Genomic DNA, 18,005 nt, shown 5'->3' on the forward strand with positions numbered 1-18,005 from the left:
TTGAGACCATTCTATGAACTTACTTCCACTCATTCTAGGACTACACCCTAGGGATGTAGGTCAACCCTTTATACACACACTTCCACCCAGTACTAGGACTGCATCATAGGGATGTAGGTCAATCCTTCAAGAACATACTTCTATTATTTACTTGAACGATCGAACTACGTCTAGGTTCAACCATACTCGCTCACAAATTCATTTTTCTTTCCGTGTAACAGAATCATGTCGCCGAAGAAAAACGATCAACCCATCTACCAAACACCAACTCTTCAGATTGATGCAGCTACCTTTCAAGCTGCAGTCTCGGCTGCTGTGTCAGCTGTTTTGACCCACCTTAACGCTGACAACGCGAATGTTAGCGGGATCGTTAACACTAATTCCAATCCAAGTAACAGTCAAGTACCTCAACGAGAAACAAACTACCACGACACCCCGAATCCCAAGACCAAGAATAACAAACGAAAGTTCTGGGCTAAGGCTAAAGGCAAATCACCCCAAGGGGCGAGCAAAAGACAACAACATGTGGCAACCTTCGCAGCCACGACTTCTGTACCTCCTACTACCATCTCTTCTAGTATCCCAGTTATCCCTAACCCGGCCAGACAGTATGCTGGCAATCTCCCAAAGTGTAACAAATGCAACTATCACCATCAAGGATTTTGTCGGAAAATGCAGTGCTTAAACTGCAATAAAAAGGGACACACCGTCCGTTACTGCAAGAGTCGGATCCAACACATTACTTCAACCACCAATGTCGAAATCTCTCGAATATGCCATCTATGTGGCGTAATGGGACACTTCAAGAGGGACTGTCCAACAGAGGAGAATGATGGTGAATCCGGAGGAGTTTGACCTCATAATGGAAAGAGACAACGAAGGACCCTACTATAGTATAGGTTCACTTCCAATCATCAGTATTATGTATGTTTTTATAAACCATCCAAAACTAGTGCAACTAGAGTCTTATCTTTTGCGGGATCCCGTCGGTATAGGGATGCTCGTGCTGCGTATACTTGCTTTTCGAAGCATACCTTATTCGCAGCAATAGTCTTGTAGAAGTCTAAAGTACCGAAACTCTATTGATGGTTGCACGATTGTGTTTTGTCTATAGACATCTTTTGTTCAAATCTAATGTCTTTAGGTTTCTTTATGATTACGACATTATCATACTACTTGATTTAATTCTATTCTCACAAGATGCAGCTTCATACGTACATCTATTCCTCCGAAATCGTCTTTCTAGCAAAACCTTCATTCCATAACAACAAAGTACTCGTACATAGACCACCTCATGTTTCTCATCCTCTCCAAAGAGAAACTTAGCAAACCGCCCGAAGTACCACTCGTACAATACGTCAAGTTCAATCCGAAGACCCACAGTTTCAAGCTTATTTATATAGGACTAGTATACCCGAGACTGCGATTGGTGAGCCTGGTATAGGTTCTACTATGAACTTCAGGACGGAGACTGCCCAAGATTTACGAGTGATTATGCTACCATGCGAATAAACTTAGAAGCCAACACGTGCCCTTTCTTTCGATTGGGACAAGAAAGTCAGATAGAACAAAAGTACCTATCCTTTTTCCTTAATTCATGAGTAATCATACTTTATTTTAGATCTTCACGTCATCTAATCAACCACAAGGTTCTGACTTCATAATCAATATGAATTGGTTTTGTTCTTATACAAGAGGAAAGATCACTGCCTATCCCTCGAGACAGCTTAAGACGCAGGAAGTTAACTATACAGCACATAATTTTGAGTCAGGGACAGCGGTAATTGTATGGAAGATCTAGAGGCACTACTTGTAGGATACAAGATGTACTATCCTCACAGCCCACAAAAACATTCAACATACATTCGACCAAGACGAGTTAGCATGACAGTAAAGTCAAACAAAAGAAGCAAAGTCGTGCCCCGATAGGGACAGGTTCGCTAGAATGCCAAGCAAGGGACTGGGGTCACTTAAGAATATGAGAAACAAATAAAACTTATATCCGTGGCATGTTTACCGGTTCTATTTAAACTCTAATTTCGGGACGAAATTCCCTCTAACGGGAGGATGATGTGACAACCCGATATTTCAAGACGATATGATGGAACGCAAGTCAAATTTAGTTCAAAATTTAATTTTTCCTAATATCTTATTTGGGTTCAATAAAGTAAAAAGAATCGTATCAAGGTTTCCAAGCATATAAAGAACACTAAAATCCGAGTTATAACGAAGAAGTTATGACCATTCTAAGTTTTTCCAACAGAAAAACGGCAATACGAAGTTACGTAATCATGTCATTTTAATAAATAAATAATAAAAATTATTTCATAATTTGCCAACGGAATCTAAACGAAAGTTGTAGATCTTAGTCTCACCTTCGCGTGGATATAAAGAACGTCGAAAACGGAGTTCGTATGAAGGAGATATGAATTTTTGAAGTTTATTTAAAATAAATATAAATTTAAATAAAAACTCCTGGTATTATCCGAAGGGGAGTCATCGGATAGGACCGGAGTACGCCCTGCGTACCCTCGTACGCCCCGCGTACTCAGATCGAAGGCCTCGGATCATCCACGTCGCCCCTATGCGAAGCTATCCGACCCGTCCGACCCGCCGTCCCATCCGACCCGCTCCATCCGAAATACGTAAGCGATGACGTCTCGTACGCGCTGCGTACCCTCGTACGCCCAGCGTACCGAGGCGGTTCAGCACCCCTATAAAAGGGATGCGAGGCTTTCCGAAAAATTTGCTCAATTCTTCTCTTTTCTCTTGCGTCTTGCCTCGTTTTCCGTGCCCGTTCAAACCCGAAGCTCTGGCCTTTTTGCTCAAGTCCCGAGGGTCGATTTTAGTCCCGAGATTCCCGAGAATCCCGAGAAAAATCCGTTTCCCGACACGAAACTCTGCCCGGTTTTCCATCTTGCTATGTTCAAACTTTCAGGTGAGTTCATACTCCTATAATCCACACTTTTAAATGTTTTATAAATGTTTTTATATGCTTTTAAGGGGGGAATACAAGTAAAACACACGATGATTATCTTATGTTATATAAAGTTTCATTATACACTTTTTATCAACGGAATCACATGTGATTTATAATTATTATAAAGAAACTTTCGTATGCAAAATGTATCACGATAACATCATATATTTTGAAATGAAAAATGTTGTTATATATATATATATATATATATATATATATATATATATATATATATATATATATATATATATATATATATATATATATATATATATATCAAGCACTCTGCTTATACTGTATGTATATGTGTCCACCTTTCATACTACAAACATACGATTATTTTGGCACGAAAAATATCAATATTTTGGGATACTTCTTGTTAATAAATCAATCTTATGTGATTTATAACTAGTATACAAATGGATTTACTACAAGTTTAACAGTTTTACTAAACATATTACTTCAAATGACTTTCTTAAACGTTTTTACATGATTAAAGCTCGTTATCAAACTGTCTTACATACTGTAAGCTTCCTTTCAAACTCGGTTACAAAGGTGTTTTCAAACAGTGGTTTTCTGTGTACTTAAATTGTCTTATCAAACAAAATACTTTCAATCATTTTATAAACTGACATCAAGTCACAAATTCTTTATTAGGCTTTTCAACGGTTTTACAAAACTTCTTTATGCTTTTATATTATAAATTGCATGCCTCTATATGTATAGTTATATAAGAAATGTTTAAAAGACTTAGGAAGGCTATCCACCCTATTTCCTTTTCGCGCCTTGAGATGTGGTCTGGTGGGATATTGGGTATTCGTCCAAAAGTCGTTTAAATATTAGTTATATATCATCTATACATATATGGTCATAAATGTTCCATCAATTAATTTAGTTCCGATACTCTTGGGTAGCAATGGTGTATAAACCTACTTGGACACTCATCAATTACATTCTAGTAAACTATTATAGGAATAGTTTAGAGTAAACAAAACATTTTCCCTACTACAAGAAATTACACCGAAGTCAGTTCATTCATGAGTCTAGACTACATGTTATATGAAGGAATACTCTTACATGAATACTTATACATGAATACTTTTACATAGACATTATATGGCAAATTACTACTACATGTTATATGAAAGAATACTCTTACATGAATACTTTTACATAGACATTATATGGCAAATTACTACTACATGTTATATGAAAGAATACTCTTACATGAATACTTATACATGAATACTTTTACATAGACATTATATGGCAAATTACTATTACATGCTATATGTCTAGATACGGTTATATCGTTCGCCTTTCTATCTTTACCTTGTGATTCAATCACATCATCGACGAGATAGATTGGGACTTTATCTCCTAGTACCAATGATACTTTGAGGGACTAACCATTCCGACAACCACTATTAGCTACAGAGGTAAATGAACAATCTACGGAGGTTTTAGGTTGATACCATCGTCGGTATACATAAGGGACTAACTATTCCTAAACCCGGCTGTTAGCAGCAGAGGTAAATGAACAATCTACGGATGTTATAGGTTGATACCATTTCAGGTATACTTAAGGGACTACTAATAAGAGTTAAACAGGGAAAAACCATCACCTTTTCTAGAGATGCGTACTTTCAAAACAGTCAGGTCTAGGTAAAAGACTACTTTCAAAACATTTGGGTCTTGGTAGAAGACTACTTTTATACTAGTAGGAAATATGGGATTTTTTAGAGCCTTTCATACTTATACTCAATGTTTCATCATTCATTCACCAGTCTTTCATATCAACTAATCAAAGCAATGACATTAAATACTTATGAACTCACCAGCTTAAATGCTGATCTACTCTTTCAAAATAACTTGTATTCTCAGGTTACAAATAGATAGGTGTCGATGCAAGGTTTAGAGAAGACGGAGCAGTCAAGACTCGTCTTTTATTTTGATAAGTTATCATCATGGCTTGTACTATGAAAGAAAACACTTGTAACTAAAATTATACTATTAATGCAATGGATGATGTTGTTGCTTGTTTACTACTTTACATTTGTTGTGATGCATACATGACGTCCTCCGCCCCAGAACGTTTCCGCCGTCCTCGGTTTTGGGGTGTGACAATTATAGTATTCTTTGTTATAGTATTCTCTGTTAGTGTATTCTCTGTTATAGTATTCTCTACTTAGTATTCTCTGTCTAGTATGTAATAGTATATTTGCATAGACTCATGAATGAACTGACTCTTGTGTGATTCCTTGTACTAGGAATAGTAAGTAGTATCCCTAACTATACCTATTATAGTTACTAGTAATGTATGTATATGACTGAATGAAGGTATGCCTTTGCTACCCAAAGGTACTGAGCTGACTGATAGAACTTTTATGTCTACATATGTATACATAATATGTAACTAATATTTAGAAGACCTTCAGACAAATAACCGATACCCTTAGGCCACATCCAAACAAGGAAAAGGAATTCAAGCGAGTTAGCAGTCCTAAGTCCTTTAAATATTACTTACGTAACTATACATATATAGGCATGCATTTAACAATATAAAAGTATAAAAGAAATCTTGTAAAACATTTGAAGAGTTTAATAAGAAATTTGATGACTTGATGTCGTTTTGTAAATTGATTTAAAAGCAGTTGTTGACATAAACAGTTTGAAGTATAAAAATCCTTTGTTTGAAACATAGTTTGAAATACCTGAAAGCCTTTGTGTGAAACACAGTTATAATAGCATTTGAAAGGAAAGATACAGTATGTAAGACAGTTTGATAAAGAGTTTAACATGTAAAAACGTTTCAGAAACTCATTTTGAAGTAGTATATTGAGTAAAACAGCTAAAACTGTAGTAAATCCATTTGTATGCTAGTTATTAATCACATGTGATTGGTATAATAACTAGTATGATTCAACTTGTATTCCCCCCCCCCCCCTTATAAAAGCATTTATAAACATTTAAAAACATTTAAAAGGGTTAGTTAAGGGGTATGAACTTACCTGTTGTGAGTGGATCGTATGGAAGTGTCGGACAAGGTGCTAGGTGTCAATTGGAGACTTGAACACACACAAGGATCCTAATAACATATAAAGACATAGATGTGTATACAATTAGTGATTATAACACTAATTTAGACAAGTATAAACATCCTAATGTGTGGAAAACACTTTGGTCAAAGTGTTAGGAGGCCATTGTGTTACAACAAGGGAGTGTAAGGCGTTGTTATTGAGTTTATGGACCAAGGACCATACTTAATGGAGTTTACGGCCCATGGGAGTTCACTCCTGGCCATAAACTCCCTAAAGGGTCTTATTTAGAGGCTTGAAGGTATGATATCTTAAGTGGTTAAGTGTTCCAAGGTTAAACAAGAGGCTAGGTGAGTTTAAGGTCCAAGAATTGACCTTAACTTGTGTTTGCGTCTTAGGAACCACTTCCCCATGAGTTTACGGCCGTAAATTCATGGTATGGAGTACCATTTTTATGTTTGAGTTACCTAGTTCAATGGTGGTTGGTTCTAGGCTAAGTTCTAGGCATAAGGTAGGAAGAGAGGGCATCATTGCACCCTTAAAGGGAGTTTACGGCCTTGGGAGATCCTTGGCCGTAAACTCTCATTAATCCTTTGATTATTGATGTTTCTAAGGCATAAAAATATTAAAACTAGTGTATAACGAGTTAGAACAAGAGTACTTATGATCTAGGAGCTTGAATGTTCGGTTTTGGCCAAGAACACCAGTGTGTGTTCTTGGTGTTCTTGGTGAAACTTGAAGATCTACACAAATGGAATGATTTCACGGATGAAATCATGTAAGATCACTAGATCAAGTAGGATATCAACTAATTAGGACAAGAAACTTACTAGTTTTGAAGATCAGGGATGAAGATCGGGATGATAGTTTAGAGGATTCTGAAGAGAATCAGCCAAGGAAAGGAAAGGAATGAACAAATGGCCAACATTTCATCATATAAGGTGAGTTTACGGCCCACATCAAGTTTACGGCCGTAAACTACATTTTGGTGGTCGTGAACTCATGTTCAATATGTTTTAAGCTTGTTCTTTGTGCTATAGCTTCAGCAGATAAACCCCAACACTTATCCCATAAGTGTACAAGGCTCAGAACACTCAAACAGACTCCAAATTGTGCTAAATGACAGCAGGAATGAGTTTGACTTTCAATGAAGTGTTTGAATGAACAAGATAGAAAATTTTGGGTTGTCACAGTCAGCTACCCACATAAATCCTTTGGTCACCTCTTCTACTGACCTAGTAAGAATGTGGTCTTTGTAGCAAGGAGGGGTGTCTTTCGAGAGAGAGAGAGATATTTCATAAGCCAAGTAAACATTGGGAGGAAAATTGACCTTGAAGAAATTCAAGAGTCAAGTGGTGAAGGAACTTCAAACCTTAGCACTCAACCTGAGGAGGAAACTCCTGTTGAGCCAATTGACAAGTCTATACCTCTGAGGCGTTCCACAAGGGTTAGAAATGCACCTGAGCACTACTATGGTTTCCATATTACTGCGGAAGGTGAGACACTTATCAGTGATGAGACATTGGTAAGTTTGGATGAACCTAACAGCTACACGGATGCCATGGCAGGCCATGAGTCTGCTAAATGGAAAGAGGCAATGGACAACGAGATACAATCCATGTATGACAATAAAGTTTTGAACTTGGTTAACAATGTACCAGGTCGTAAGACAATTGGTTGCAAATGGCTCTTCAAGAAGAAGACCGACATGGATGGTAATGTACACACATATAAGGCGCGACTAGTTGCAAAGGGCTTTTCTCAAACTCCGGGAGTTGATTATGATGAGACCTTTTCACCAGTTACAAAGATTAAGTCTATTAGGGTTCTGTTAGCCATCGTTGCATTTCATGATTATGAAATATGGCAAATGGATGTCAAAACCGCCTTCCTTAATGGAAGCTTGGCTGAAGATGTTTACATGTGTTAGCCAGAGGGTTTTGTCAGTACAGAATACCCTAATAGAGTGTATAAGCTCAAGAAATCCATTTTTGGATTGAAATAGGCACCTCGTAGATGGAATCTTTGCTTCGATGAGAAAGTCAAAGAGTTTGGCTTTTCCAGGAGTGAAGATGAATCTTGTGTCTATGTCAAGGCTAGTGGGAGTATAGTTAGCTTTTAGGTACTTTATGTGGAAGACATACTACTCGTAAGAAATGACATCCCAACATTGCAGGAAGTGAAATCCTGGCTTGGGAAGTGTTTCTCTATGAAAGACATAGGAGAAGCTACCTATATTCTAGGGATAAGGATTTTGAGAGATCAGAGTAAAAGACTAATTTGACTTAGTCAGTGTACCTACTTGGATAAGGTGTTGAAGAGGTTCAGCATGCAGGACTCCAAGAAAGGTGAGTTACCCATCCAGAGTAACGCCAGACTGAGTAAAACTCAGAGCCCAAGTATTGAGGCTGAGATAGCATAAATGAGTCGAGTACCTTATGCTTCTGCGGTAGGGTCAATCATGTATGCTATGACTTACACTCGTCCTAATGTGGCCTTTGCCTTGAGCATGGTCAGCAGATACTAGGGGAACCCTGGCAAGGCTCACTGGACTGCGGTAAAGAATATCCTCAAATACCTGCAGAGGACTAAGGACTAGGTCCTTACCCTCGGTAGGAGTATAGTGATGCTAGCTTCCAGACTGATAGGGATAATTTCCGCTCTCAGTCAGGTTGGGTCTTTAGCTTAAACGGAGGAGTAATCACTTGGAAGAGTTCAAAGCAGGAGACAGTGGTTGATTCAACTTGCGAATCAGAGTACATAGCAGCAAGCGAGGCAGCAAAGGAGGCGATATGGCTAAAGAACTTCATTGGAGACCTTGGAGTTGTACCAGCTATAAAAGAGCCAATGGAAATTTTTTGTGATAGTGAAAGTGCAGTTGCCTTAGATAAGGAACCAAGGGATCACGGGAGATCCAGACACATCGACAAAAAATACCATTTCATCATACATTAAATAGAAGAAGGACTCCTCGTGGCAAAGAGGGTATCATCAGATGAGAACCTAGCAGATCCCCTCACGAAGGGACTGAGTCGGGTTAAGCATCTCCAGCATGCTCGTAGCATAGGGCTGAAGGATGATATTAGTTTTAGTAGTTAGATAATCTTGAAATTTGTAAAGTGTAATTAACATTTGATGATGAATAAAAGTTATGTTTATTTATGAGTAAAGTGTTGCTATCTTTTGTCAATCGTTTACTATATTTCTTTTGCATGTTTTGACTTCCAGAATAATTATGTTTGGTATATAATATTATTTGAATTCTCCACAGTCAGTCATATGTTGGAAGTAGGTATGAATCAAGACTGTCATGAGTTGGTTGCAGAGGTCTAATTTGTCGGACATGGCTACAACACTCATGAGTGCTCATAAGTTCTGAGTATTGGATTCAACCCACGCTCACTGGTATCACTTCATGGAATTTATCTCGAGTGATCGTGAGACAGTAATATCATATAAGTCTTCAAACCTAGAGATATGTCTTGTTGCCTATGAGTTGGTTATGCATTCATCATACGAAATCGCATTGGTAACTCGATGTTATAAAACGTACTTTTGTGTGTGATTAAACATGTAGTAGGACAAGCATATGAGTCAAAGTTTATCTATTCCTTCTTAGATTAGAAGCGATATCTGGGCCCCTCGATGATTTTGTTTTGACCTATGTACCTGGCCCGGTCAGAACCGAATTGATGTGTTCAATTTAGTTATATCTCAAACAAATCGGAAATCGGGAAACAAACTGTTGGACAATAAGCAAGACATTGTTCCATGTATTTCTCCGGCTGATATCTAGAACAGAGGATTATATGATCACTTATCTTAAATGGCGTATCATCATCTTCTCAGTTCCAAGAGACCTTGAAAGAGCTACGATTGTTGATCGGTTCCTAAAGTCATACTTACAGTTATAATTATTAGACTTATCCAAGTGGGAGACTGTTGGATAAGGTGTCTAAGTCCATAACTATATTTGGTATGTACTTGACTCGACCCGGCATGGTCCATTTGGGTTGGATGGCATCATGCATTTGGATAAACCAAAATGAGAGAAATAACACTTATGGTTTATTAATATATTATAAGTTCTAATATATTAATAGTATTATTTAATTAGTATTGATCAAGAATTAATTTGGAATAAATTAAGTGATCAAAAGATGACTAATTAAATATATGGGTTGATTATGTAAATCATCCATAACTTGTATAGTGGGCTAGATGCTCCATGGATTATCAAGTTGGGCTAAGGTCCATAGGATGCTCCATGGGAGTTACAAACCCATGGGTCATGGAAATGAAGAGCCATGTTACATTAGGGTTTACATGGTGTAACCCTAATTATAACACACTATATAAAGAACATGATATCCACCTAAGTCGGCTACACTATAAGCATAAGAGACGGCAAGTCGATTTTTGCAAGTGTTATACATTCTCTCAAAGTTTATTCCAAGAGCATTTGGTGTTGTGTGAAACATTTGAGGCATCACACTTGGGGTGCTAGGCTCTCGAGGTTTTCAAGGAATCAAATGAACTAGAAGGTATGTAATTCTAGCAATCCTTTATGTTAAAAGTTCCCCATGTATGCTAGATAGGATCATGAACCTTGGAAATAAAATTTTGCATGTATTTTAGACAAACATAGATCCAAGGTTTTCTAGGGTTGCATGTACACTTAGGGGTGTTAAAATGCTCATAACCCATCAAATAGTTGAACATGATATTGTGTTAGTGGATAGCAGTCAGAGAATATCATCAGGGGATGGCATCAGACTTCAAATTTCTTCAGCAGCTTCAGTACACATATCAGTAGCTTTAGGAATGTTCCAGATTTGATCAGCTAAGGTAGCTCATATTTGGTCTTCAGGTATAGTGTAACAACGTAAATTTTCAAAACAAAATTTTCATTTCTTAAAAACATGTTTTCATCCAAAACAAGTCATAAAGATCCAATGTATCATATCATAATACAAATCATATAAATCCTAAGATCATAAATCCTCCATCAGTGTGTACAGATCACGCCGGCGCCTTCCCACGGTTCTCGCTAGTATCTGAAACACATAACACAACAACTGTAAGCATAAATGCTTAGTGAGTTCCCCAAAATACTACTTATGCACATACGCCTTTCCAGGCCATGACCTTCCGGTCCATGTGTCTCGGGGGACTTCCGTCCCCACCCGGTAAACCTTCCGGTCCTACCCGCGTCGACCTTCCGGTCCACATCACAATGCCTTCTGGCCCATAACATAAAATGCCTTCCGGCCCATATCAAGCATAACCTACATAGCACATACAAACGGTTAACTTAATCATATACAAGGCATACAACTCATAACATATCCGACCTCTCGGTCACACATAAATACCCTTCCGGGTACAGTATAGTGAGAAGACTCGACTCGCAGGAAGTCTAGAATCTCACGTGCTCGCTATCTCCGAATCTCGAAACGAAGACCCAACCCCGCCTAATCATAACGAAATATCATTCTAATTAATATAGGCTTCCAAGACTAGGCTACACACTTATCATTATCCCACAGAGGGGTAAAAGACCACTTCACCCCTCCTTGACTCAAAGTCCACATGTTGACCAAAACCCTAAAAGTCAACAAAAGTAAACTGACCACAATACGCGGGGCGTACCAGCTTCTGTACACGGGGCGTACATCGATGAATCACAATCGGCGGTCGCAACCCCTTACGCTGCGCATACTGGGAGTTATGCCCAGCGTAAATCCCAGATTCAGCCATACCATATTTCTTGTCTTAAATGGTTAAGACACTCCTTTAACTTCCAGATCTGGGTCTTTTTAAGTCTCCTAACCCATAAAGTCGGAACCTTTAAGCCTTGGCATGGCTGTAAAGGCTCCTACACCCTCTAATACCTTCCTTTTCACCTCCAAAGATCTAGATCTCATGCATGGCTAAATATTTACATCCAAGATCACATTTTTATGATCATACAACTCAAATAGACCTGGAATATGGGAGATCTCAGCCAATGGAGACTACTTGCTCATAAAGTCTCCATCTTTGGGACCAAAACCCTAGAAATTGGTCCAAGAAGCATACCATAAGAACTACAAGGCAAGATTTGAACTTTTTACCTCAGGAAGAAGCTCCAACCTTTGTTATCCTCAGATCTACACTTGTTCACCAGCTCCTAGCCTCCACAATGGACTTTTCTTCTCCTTTGCTACCTTGAAATGACACCTTGAGGCATAGAATACTCACACTCCAGCTAAAAACGAGGGAAAAGCTCTCTTAGGGTTTCTTTATGAAGGATGGTGGCTGAGGGACAAGGCCATCTCATTCCTTTTATAGCCATCAAGCCAAATTACGGTTTTGGGTCTGGACCGGTTACGCCCGGCATAACCTTGGGTACGCCTAGCGTACCCCGGGTGGTAACGTGTTCTAGAAGGCGCGCGAGTACGCGCAGCGTACTCTCTGTACGCCCAGTGTACTCGCCCAACACAAAGGCCAAAAATGACAATTATATAAAAGGTGAAGGGCTAATCGGTTGCACCTGAATTTCGGGCTGTTACAATTCTCCCCCACTAGAACCAGACTTCGTCCCCGAAGTCTTATACCGAAAACAATTCTGGATGCTGCTCCCGCATCTCCGACTCGGGCTCCCACGTCAGCTCAGACCCCTTCCGATGCTGCCACTGCACTTGCACCAAGGGCACTTCCTTGTACCTCAGAACCTTAACCTTTCGATCCCTAATTGCCACCGGTCTCTCAACATAGTTCAGGCCCGCATCCACCTAAATATCCTCTAATGGTACCACTGTTGACTCGTCGGCAATACACTTCCTCAACTGCGACACATGAAAGGTGTCGTGAATCTGATCCAGCTCCACAGGTAGATCCAAACGGTAGGCTACCCTGCCTACCCTCGCGATTACCCTGAATGGTCCAATATATCAAGGCCCCAACTTGCCCCTCTTCCTGAATCGAATTACTCCTTTCCAAGGAGAGTCCTTTAAGAGTACAAGGTCACCAACCTGAAACTCGAGCTCGGACCGACGCCTGTCCGCATAACTCTTCTGGCGACTCTGAGCGGTCAACAATCTCTGCCTGACCTGTTGTATCTGCTCTGTCATCTAAAGCACAATCTCCGTATTACCCATTACCTGATGCCCCACCTCTCCCCAGCAGATGGGGGTCTGACACCTCCTCCCATACAACAGCTCAAAGGGTTTCATACCAATGCTCGAATGATGGCAGTTGTTGTACGAAAACTCTACCAAGGGTAAATAGGTGTCCCAACTCCCTCCAAAATCCAAAACACACGCTCGGAGCATATCCTCGAGCGTCTGAATTGTCTGCTCACTCTGCCCGTCCGTCTATGGGTGGTATGTGGTACTGAAATGCAGCCTCGTACCCAACTCCTCGTGAAACTTCTTCCAAAATCTGGAAGTAAATCATACGTCTCGATCTAAAACAATCGACATCGGAACCCCATGCCGCGATACCACCTCCCTCAAATACAACTCTGCCAACCTCTCAGCAAAAGAGCTCTCACTGATAGCAAGAAAATGAGAACTCTTCGTCAACCTATCCACAATCACCCAAATTGTATCGACTCCTCTCGCAGTCCTTGGCAATTTGGTGATAAAATCCATGGTAATTTGTTCCCACTTCCACTCGGGAATCTCCAGCGGTTGCAGCTTACCATGCGGACGCTGGTGCTCGGCCTTAACTTGGCGACAAGTTAGGCACCTCTCGACGAACCATGCAACATCTCTCTTCATACAGGGCCACCAATACTCCTTCTTTAGGTCCAAATACATATTAGTAGCCCCAGGATGGATCGAGAACTTTGATCGATGTGCCTCTTCCATCAAAATGGTACGCGTCCTGCCCACAAACGGTACCCAAATCCGACCATGAAATGTCATAAGTCCCCGACTATCGGTAACGAACTCCGATACCTGCCCAACAACCCGCTCCCGCTTTTGGTTTTCTGGTCTCGCAACCTCAGCCTGTGCCCCTCGGATGGTGTCCAATACCGGAGTCATCACCGTCAACCTCATACAAATGTCTCGGATCGGGGTGCTCTCTGTCCTACGGCTCAAAGCATCGGCTATGATATTAGCCTTGCCCGGGTGGTACAGGATATCGCAATCATAATCGTTCACCACATCCAACCATCTCCTCTGGCGCATATTCAGGTTTGGCTGATCCATCAAGTACTTCAGACTCTTGTGGTCCGTGTATATGGTACACCGAACCCCGTATAGATAGTGTCGCTAGATCTTGAGGGCAAACACCACAGCCCCCAACTCCAGATCGTGGGTGGGATATCTCGTCTCATGAGGCTTCAGCTGCCTCGATGCATACGCTATAACGTGACCCCTCTACATAAGCACTGCCCCCTAACCCCGATATTGATGCATCACAATATACCACAAAATCATCCATTCCCTCCGGGAGTGCGAGCACCGGGGCTTCGCACAACTTATGGCGAAGTGTCTCAAATGAGGACTGCTGCTCCAGATCCCATGAAAATGCAACACCCTTCTGGGTCATCTTGGTAAGTGGCACGACGATCTTGGAGAAATCCCTAATAAACCTTCGATAATAGCCGGCCAATCCCAGAAAGCTCCTGATCTCAGTGGGTGATCTCGGCACCTCCCATCTCATCACCGCCTCAATCTTGGCCGGATCGACCGATATCCCTTTCTGGTTAACAAGATGCCCAAGGAATTGGACCTCCCGTAACCAGAAATCCCACTTGGAGAATTTGGCATACAGCCTCTCCGATCTCAGAACTCCAAGGATCTCCCTCAAATGATCTTCATGCTGCTCTCTAGACCTCGAATATACCAAAATATCATCAATGAATACGATCACCGACCGATCCAGCATCGGCCTGCACACCCTGTTAATGAGATCCATGAACGCAGCTGGGGCATTGGTGAGCCTAAAAGGCATCACCACAAACTCGTAATGTCCATAACGAGTTCTGAATGCACTCTTCTGGATATCTTCATCCCGAACCCTCATCTGATGATAACCCGACCTCAAGTGTATCATGGAGAACCAAGATGCCCCCTGCAACTGATCGAACAGATCATCGAACGTAGGTAACGGATACCGGTTCTTGACCGTCAACTTGTTCAACTCTCGCTAATCAATACACATCCGGTGTGAACCATCTTTCTTCTTGACAAAAAGGATCGGTGCTCCCCAAGGCGAGCTACTCGGTTGAATGAACCCCTTCCCCAATAGCTCCTGAAGCTGCGAGGATAACTCCTGCATCTCTGGAAGCGCGAGGCGATAAGGCGCCTTGGCGATAGGTGCTGCTCCCGGAATCAAATCAATACGGAACTCCACTTGTCTTTCTGGAGGCACGCCCGGCAGTTCCTCGGGAAAAACATCTTGGAACTTGCACACTACCGGAACCTCATCAACCGAACTTGGCCTCCCTGTGGCCACTCGTGTGTCCATCACATAGGCTATGAATCCACTGCAGCCCTACTGCAAACTCTGCCTTGCCCTGGCATCCAAACAAAACGCTGACCCACACCGGGTCCCCTCGCCATACACAGTAAGCACTCCCCCACTAGGGTCTCGTATAGTCACCAGATGTTTCTCGCAGTCAATGACCGCTCCAAACTTACTCAACCAGTCAATGCCCACGATGACACAGACATCTCCCATCGCGATAGGAACTAGATTTATACGGAAATTGACACCAAAAATCTCGAGCACACATCCTCGAATCACATCGGTGGCATATATCGCTTTATCACCAGCTATGGAAACCCTCAGAGGTCGACTCATCACCTATCGATCAATACCGATGTGCTGACTAAAAGCCAGAGATACAAAAGACCGACTCGCACCCGAGTCAAATAATACCAAGGCAGGTACAGAATTCACAAGAAAAGTACCTACGCATATCATCATATAAGCACAATGTCTCAGCATAAAAATAAATACACAAAAGAATACATACCAGCCACGACATCGGGTGCCGTGCAGACCTCCTCCGCAGTCAACTGAAAAGCTCTCCCACGAGCCCTCGGAGCCTCGGCCTTCACCGGTCGACTCTCAGTAGCCCTAGCAGCAGGCGCAGATCCATGTGTTGATCCCTGGAGAAGCTGAGGACACTCGGCCTTCTGATGGTCGGTATGATTGCAATGGAAGCAAACCGTAAATCCCTTGGGGCAATCCCTGGCGATATGCCCCTCCTTGCCACATTTGTAGCAAGCACCCGATCGACAGGCCCCCTCATGACCCTTGCCGCACTTTCCGCAAGTGCGTCCCTTATGGCCTCCCATCCTCGAATCGGCGGACTTGGTCCGCTTGGCTGTCGGTTGAGACTGAGCCGGCCGCGGATCCATCCTCTGAGACTCGGCCTCCTCCCTGGTCTGAGTCTCCAACTCGATCTCCCTCTTTCAGGAAATTTCCTGGAGCTCAGCAAATGTCCGGTATGTCGAGTTCGATACGAACTCCCGAATGTCCCTCCTCAGAATACCCAAATATCGGCTCATTCATGCCTGCTCAAAAGACACCTGCTCAAGGTAGAATATCGCCCTCTCATGAAACTTCTGGGTGACCACAGCAACTGAATCATTACCCTGCTTGAGGGTCAAGAACTCATGAAGCAGTCTTTCCCTCTCCACCAGGGGAACATACTCATCTCTGAACATGGTGGTGAATCTCTCCCAAGTCACTGCTAAAATCTCTGCAAGAGTGAAGTTCGCCGTCACGAACTTCCACTAATCCTTCGCTCCCAGGCGGAGCTGGTTTAAAGCGAACCGTACCCTCAGATGCTCCGGACATGAACACATATAGAAGCATCCCTCAATGTCAGCAATCCATCTCATCGTAGCGATCGGGTCCTGCGTCCCATCTAACTCGGGTGGCTTCATGTTGCTGAACTCCCGGAACAACAACAAGTCACCTCCCTGAGGTCTGGCAGCAGAAACAGCTGCTGTAGCTGCAGCGGCTGCAGCCTCAGTCACCGCGGCGTACCGCTCATCAAAAGTCTCCAACAGCGTGGTCTTGATAGACCCAAACATCTCCGGAATCTCGGCCCGGATTGCCGCAGCCACCTCATCGTGGATCATCTGACGAAGCTCCTCGTCACTCACACCACTCGTCCCAAGTCTGTGGCGTGTCCCAACCATAATGCCTCTGAAATATAGCATAAAAATGTCAGAGACTCGATCGAGCGTGCTCGCACTCGATAATGCAACCCTACTTGGACTTCGATACCCGAAGGATTCTTACTTGGGTTGCCCACTGATACCGGTGTCTTCAGTAGTACGGGCCCTATACTACTGATTACGCCGCATCAGCATTCACCCGAAGTCCTCCTCCTTGGACCCCAGAACGCGACTACTCTATTCTTGCTATGCATAGGCTACCTACTTGCTCTCAAAGCATCTCATAGCAGCAGGATTCCTCTAGACTAAGGCATCACAAATCAGGCCACTCTAGTCCTAATATGAATAGCTAGTCTATTCTAGCATGCATAACATATCATAGCATATCCCATAACACATATGGTAAGGGTATTTTGGGGATTTTACCGTTCGGGCCCTGGCTGACCGTACACACTGCTTCATCCTTGGTTATCACAAAATCTCTTATAAAATTTTATGCTTTTATTTTTTGAAAAATTTTCTCAAATCCTCGGTTTGAGTTCAGTTACACCCGAAGGTGCATCCGAATCCCTCAAACCAAGGCTCTGATACCAACTTATAACAACGTAAATTTTCAAAACAAAATTTTCATTTCTTAAAAACATGTTTTCATCCAAAACAAGTCATAAAGATCCAATGTATCATATCATAATACAAATCATATAAATCCCAAGATCATAAATCCTCCATCAGTGTGTACAGATCACGCTGGCGCCTTCCCACGGTCCTCGCTACTACCTGAAACACATAACACAACAACTGTAAGCATAAATGCTTAGTGAGTTCCCCAAAATACTACTTACGCACATACGCCTT

This window comes from Lactuca sativa, chromosome 2 (assembly GCF_002870075.4).
Source record: "Lactuca sativa cultivar Salinas chromosome 2, Lsat_Salinas_v11, whole genome shotgun sequence".
In the NCBI taxonomy this organism is placed as follows: Eukaryota; Viridiplantae; Streptophyta; class Magnoliopsida; order Asterales; family Asteraceae; genus Lactuca; species Lactuca sativa.